The sequence below is a fragment of the Ailuropoda melanoleuca genome, unplaced genomic scaffold (genome assembly GCF_002007445.2).
Source record: "Ailuropoda melanoleuca isolate Jingjing unplaced genomic scaffold, ASM200744v2 unplaced-scaffold76700, whole genome shotgun sequence".
Lineage (NCBI taxonomy): Eukaryota > Metazoa > Chordata > Mammalia > Carnivora > Ursidae > Ailuropoda > Ailuropoda melanoleuca.
Genome location: NW_023252393.1, coordinates 1 through 6840, shown reverse-complemented (window position 1 = coordinate 6840; position 6840 = coordinate 1). Strand labels below are relative to the sequence as shown.

The window sequence follows — 6840 nt, the reverse complement described above, 5'->3', positions numbered from 1 at the left end:
TGAGAGACTATGGACTATGAGAAACAAACTGAGGACTTCAGAGGGGAAGGGGGTGGGGGAATGGGATAGACATGATGGGTGGTAAGGAGGGCACGTATTGCATGGTGCACTGGGTGTTATATGCAACTGATGGAGCATCGAACTTTGTATCGGAATGCGGGGATGTACTGTATGGTGACTAACAATATAATAAAAAATCATTTAAAAATATTATGAGGTAAAAAATATTATTAGGTAGCCTATTTGAAGAACATATTAAATAAACATAAGTCAAAATTTTATTTACTTTTTAAACTAAGATTTAAAAATTAAATTTCCTCTTTATTTTTTGATAAAGGAAGAAATATTTTGGAGTGTGTCCTTGAAGGCTTGTTTCACTTGCTGGTTTCTGAGAGTGTAAATGAAAGGGTTTAATAAAGGGGCAACAGAGGTGTAAATAACACTTACAGCTTTGGATAAAGTCACCCTTTCCTTTGCTGTTGGCTTTATGTAAGTAAAGACACAGCTACCATAAGTAAGGGAGACTACAATCATATGAGAAGAACAAATAGTAAAAGCCTTTGTTCTTTTCTGGGCAGAGGGGAGTTTTAGAACGGTCTTGATAATATATGTGTAAGAAAGAATCACTAAAGGCAACGTGATCAGGTGTATTCCAATAGCTAAGACAAATGAAAGCAATTCCAGTAAACGAGTGTCAGTGCAGGAAAGCTGCAGCACGGGGGAAGAGTCACACATGAAATGATCAATTACTTGGAAGCACAGAAATCCAGTGTCAACCCCAAAGCCACGGGCGGAAATGTAAGCAGAAAGCCAATTGTCGATGAACTGAATAGAATTTGGTAACACACTTTGTTGTTCATAATGATGGGGTAATGCAGGGGTTTGCAGATTGCTACCTAACGGTCAAAAGACATGGCAGCCAGTAGGTAAAATTCTGTAATTTCTAATAAGAGGAAAAAGAATAACTGAGATGCACAACTATTGTATGAAATTATTTTGTTTTTAGTCACAATGCTTATCAGGAATCTGGGAATACAGACTGTTGTCAATGAAGCTTCCAAGAAGGAGAAATTTCAGAGGAAAAAATACATGGGAGTCTCGAGTCCGGGATCTAGCAAGGTAAGAAGGATGATGGTTAAGTTTCCCATCACACTCAATACATAGTTTAGAAAGAGAAATATAAAAATCACAATTTGCAATTGTGGGTCATTGGTCAATCCTAGGAGAATGAACTCGATCTCTCTTGACTGATTCCTCATTTCAGACTTGAGTCTTATGAATTAGAATAGGAAAACAACTTCAGAATTGCAAATAAGAGGAGTTTTTAAAAAGGTACAGACAGGAAAAAAAAAAACAGAAATGTAAATAGGTTTAAAAAATCGATCTAATTTCACAAGACAGAAGATACTTAAAACTACAGCATAGATCATCATAGGTAACTCAACTGATGTTTCCATTTAAGCCTTAATTATGATAACAACAGTATTTATTTTTTTTTCTTTCTTCCTATTGGAAGTGGAAAGATAATTTAAATTTTAGCTGATCATTTCCAAATGAGCTGAATTCTGTTTCAATGTTCTAAAGAGACAGAACATAAGCTTGACACTAAATGTATTTTCTATGTGTATCTTAAAAATTATTGAAAAATTTCTTGTAACATCCAGAAAATTAATACCAATGTCTATTTGTAAGGTTCTTCTAAAATTCTTTGCTCATAAAACACTTAAAAATTTGTGAAATATAGAAATTATGCCAGTTATATGTTTTCTCTGGATTAAAATATTCTGACATACATGGTTATTTTGTCCCAATGCAATAGTCCCCATTGTTCCTTTATCTCATTTCACTTAAATATTATTTTTCTTTGATTTCAAATACATCAGTCTTTTCATATTAGTTGCATTTAATCATCAAGTTTTGACTATTGCATCTACATAAAAACACAAAAATAAATGACAGTTCAGAAGTCAGTGGATTACCTGACTTTTACTTGTGAGAATGCTTTCATTTGTCATCTAGATATTTCTTGAAAATTTTAAGTGACTTACCATATCGAGGACACATTCATATAATTTTCCCACTATAAGAATATGGTAGAAACAGGGGCCAAAAATAAATGATGAATATTCTCCCTCTAATAATATTACAAAAAATTCATTAATTTAAGAGGAAATTTAATTCCAAAGCTTTTCTGCAGAAAGAATCTAAAAATAGATATGCATTCTGGAAATTCTGTGCATCTGTTAATAATTTTCACTTCCACTGACACTCATTAAAATGACAGAATCCAAATATTACAAATAATTAGAATCCTTTTTCAGGCCAGGTTAAGATTCATTTTCTGTCTTCTTTTCTTATATATTAAGATGAAGGTAAATGTCTCCATAAAAAGTCTAAATGAAAATGTAATGCTCTAAATGAAAAGATGTTTGGGGAAATCCCTCATATGAAAGGAATCCAAATTTTGTAACAAGCAATTCTGGCTTCAAGTAGTGTACTAACACAAGAGACAATTTTATCATTTTGCTGATAAGAGACACAGGGGATTAATTAAAGAAAAAAAAGAAGAAGAAGAAAAGAAAAAGAAATGCCCCCTGGAGACTCATGTCAGGAATATCAGTTATGTAAAAAATAAAACAACCACCACCAAAACAAACAAAAAGGAAAGAAATAAAAACTACTGTGAATTGCTTTAAGCACAAAACTGAATTTCTTTAACTACAAAACAAAACAGATATTCTTCCAAAAGAGAACTAGAATTCTTTTAAACTCTATACTTAATGCCAACAAGAATTTCAGATATTCTACTGCCCTGGGACAGTATGACAATTTCTACTCATTAAGGTGGTTTATCCCCAAAGGAAACCTCTCTCTTGCTTCCTCAGTCAATGTTAGAATTTCACTAACTTGTGACCTATGCCCCAGATTGGAGGTGTATGGCAATACTTTAATGTTTTGCTACTTTTTGAAATTTTGAAACAATATAAAATATAACAAAACCCCCCAACAAATAGACAAGGAATCTCTTATTCCTGCACCATGTGATGCCCCAACTGCTCCTCAATATAGTGGTATGTGTTGATAACAAAAAAGAAAATTCTGCTATCTAGATAAGTATGAGGTAACCATTATTGTCAGGACATTAACAATGCTACATTAGCAACTGAAGTTCTCCAATCCTATTTAAGTTTCACCAGTGACTAAAAATTTTCCTTATAGAAAATAATACAATTTAAAATTACATGTTTATTTAATTACCATAATGTTTTAATCTCCTTTATTTTGGAAAAGTCCCTAGTCTTTCCTTACCTTTTAAGAATGTTGGTTGGGCTTTTTATTCTGTTCCATTGATCCATGTGTCTCTTTTACTTCCAGTATAATACTGTTTTGATTACTACAGCTTTGTAATATAACTTGAAGTCTGGAATTGTGATAACTCCAATTTTGTTCTTCTTCAAGTTTGTTTTGGCTATTTGGGTTTTTTTGTCGTTCCATACAAATTTTAGGGTTTTGTTTATTTTGTTTTTTGGTTTGTGAAAAATTCTGTTACAATTTTCATAGAGATTGCATTAAATGTTTAGATTGCTTTGGGTAGTATAAGACTTTTAACAATATCTGTTCTTCCAATCCATGAGCATGGAATATCTTGCCATTTGATTGTGTCATCTTCTGTTTCTTTCATCAGTGTTTTACAGTTTTCAGAGTAAGGTCTTTCACCTCCTTGGTTAAGTTTGTTCCTAAGTATTTTATTATTTTCAGTGTAGTTGTAAATGAGATTATTTTCTTAGTTTCTCCTTCTGTTGCTTCATTATTAGTGGATAGAAATACAACAGATTTCTGTACATTGATTTTGTATCCTGTGATCTTAGTGAATTCCTATATCAGTTCTAGCCATTTTTTTGGTGGAGTTTTTAGGGTTTTTGCTATGTAGTATCATGTCATCTGCAAGTAGTCAGTTTCACTTATTCTTTACCAATTTACATGACTTTTATTCCTTTTTCTTGTCTGATTGCTGTGACTAGGACATCTATTACTATATAGAATAAAAGTTGTTATAGTGGATATCCTTGTCATCATCCTGACCTTAGGGGAAAACCTCTCAGTTTTTCCCCCATTGAGTGTGATGTTAGCTGTGGGTTTTTATAAATGGTATATATTTTGTTGAGGTATGTTCCTTCTACATCTATTTTGTTGAGAGTTTTATCACGAATGGATATTATACTTAGTCAAAGGCTTTTTCTGCATCTATTGAAATGATCATTTCGTTTTTATCCTTTCCCTTGTTGTTATGATGTATGATGTTTGATTGACATGCATCATGTTGAATGATTTTTTAAATGTATTTTTGGATTTGATTTGCTAATAATTGTGAGGATTTTTGCATCTGTGTTCATCAGAGATATTGGCCTGTAGTTTTCCCTTTTGTAGTGTCGTTGTCTGGCATTTGTATCAGCATAATGCTGGCCTCATAGACAAAATTTGGAAGCTTTCCTTCCTCTTCTATTTCTTGGAAAAGTTCGAGAAGGATAGGTCCTAACTCTTTTTTAAATGTTCTTTGGATTCACCTGGGAAGCCATTTGGTCCTGGACTTTCGTTTTTTGGGATTTTTTTATTGATTTAATTTTGTTACTTCTAGTTTGTTCATTCAAATTTTCTAATTCTTCCTGTTTCAGTTCTCATAGTTTATATGTTTCAAGGAATTTATCCATTTCTTTTAGGTTGCCCAATTTTTTGGCGTATAATTTTTCATAATAGTCCTTTATAAACTTTGCATTTCTGTTGTGTCAGTTGTAATTTCTCCTCTTTCATTTATGATTTTGTTTATTTGAGTCCTCTTTTTTTATGATTAGTCTGCCTAAAGATTATTTTTCAATTTTGGTGATCTTTTAAAAAATCAGCTCCTTCTCCCTTCCTTCCTTCCTTCCTTCCTTCCTTCCTTCCTTCCTGCCTCCCTCCCCCTCCCTTTATTTATTTATTTATTTATTTATTTATTATTTCTATTTTATTTCTGCTCTAATATTTATTATTTCCTTCCTTCCACAGAGTTTGTGTCTTATTTATTCTTCTTTTTCTGGTTTCCTTACATGTAATGTTATGTTGTTTGAGATTTTTCTTGCTTCTGAGGTAGGCCTGTATTGCTCTAAACTTTGCTCTTAGAACTACTTTTCCTACATCTCAGAATTTGAACCATAGTGTTTTCATTTTCATTTGCCTCCATGTATTTTTTGATTTTCTGTTTTCTATCTTGGTTGCCCTATTTATTGTTTGATAGCATGTTATTTAACCTCCATGTATTTATGTTCTTGTCGGGTTTTTTCTTGTGGTTGATTTCTAGTTTCATAGCATTGTGATCAGAAAAGATGCATGGTATGACTTCAGTCTTTGTGAATATATTGATACCTGTTTTCTTGTCTAAAATGTGATCTATTCTGGAGAACATTCAATGTGCTCTTGAAAGCAATGTGTATTCTGATGTTTTAGGTTGGAATATTCTGAATATACCTGTTAAAATCATCTGGTACAATGTGTCATCAAAGCTAGTGTTTGTTGATTTTCTGTCACTGATCTAACCATTGGTATCAATAAGTTGTGAAAGTCCCTGACAGTTATTGTATTACTGTTGATTAGTTCCTTTATGTTTCTTACTAACTGCTTTATGTATGTATGGGTGCTCTCATTTTGTGTGCATAAATCTTTACAATTGTTACTGTTTCTTGTGGGATTACATAGTGTCCTTTGTCTCCTGTTACAGTCTTTTTAAAAAGTCTATTTTGTCTGATATAAACATTGCTACCCCAGATTTCTTTTCACATCCATTTGCATGATAATATTTCCCCATCCCCTCACTTTCAATCTGCATGTGTCTTTAGGTCTGAAATGAGTCTCTTAAAGGCAGCATATAGATGGGAGTTGCTTTTTCATTCACTCCATCACCCTATGTCTTTGATTGGAGAGTTTAGTCCATTTATATTTAAAGTAATTATTGATAGGTGTGCACTTATTGCCATTTTGTTACTTGCTTTGTGGTTATTTTTATAGTTCTTCTCTGTTCCTTTCTTCTCTTACTCTCTTCTCTAATAGTCTCCTGGCTTTCTTTCGTTACATACTTGGATTCCTTCCTTTCTATTTTTTGCATATCTATTACTGGTTTTCGAGGTGTGGTTACCATTAGGTATGCATATAACAGCTTCTGCACATAGCAGTCTATATGAAGTTGATGGTTGCTTAAGTTTGAACCCATTCTTGACTCCTCTTCCTCTCATAGGTATAGGATGTCATACCATATATCCTTTCATTTGTAAATCACTTGACTGAATTTTACAGATACACTTATTTTTACTGCTTTTGCACTTTCTACCATTTTCCTCTTCCTTATGGACTTTCCTTTCCAATCAAAGAGTCCCCTTTAACATTTCTTATAGGGCTGATTTTGCTGTCATGAACTCTTTTATTGTGTGCGTGTGTTACACATTTTAATTAATAATTTTTGAAAAATAAATTTTGAAAATTTTAAAAAGTAGATATTTCTAGAAATATCTCTAATGGCATAGGAAGTAATTTTATTTCATTATNATTATTATATTATGTTAGTCATCATACAGTACATCCCCGGATTCCGATGCAAAGTTCGATGCTTCATTAGTTGCGTAAACACCCAGTGCACCATGCAATATGTGCCCCCCTTACTACCCATCACCAGTCTATCCCATTCCCCCACACCCTCCCCTCTGAAGTCTTCAGATTGCTTCTCATAGTCCATAGTCTCTCGTGTCTCATTCCCCCTTCTGATTACCCCCCCTTTCTTTATCCCTTTCTTCCCCTACCGATCATCCTAGTTCT

At 33.0% G+C, this 6840-nt stretch overlaps 1 pseudogene; it reads right to left on the bottom strand.

The window, feature by feature from the left end:
• Positions 1–354: 354 nt before the first annotated feature.
• Positions 355–1259, bottom strand: LOC109488727 (annotated as a pseudogene).
• Positions 1260–6840: the final 5581 nt, after the last annotated feature.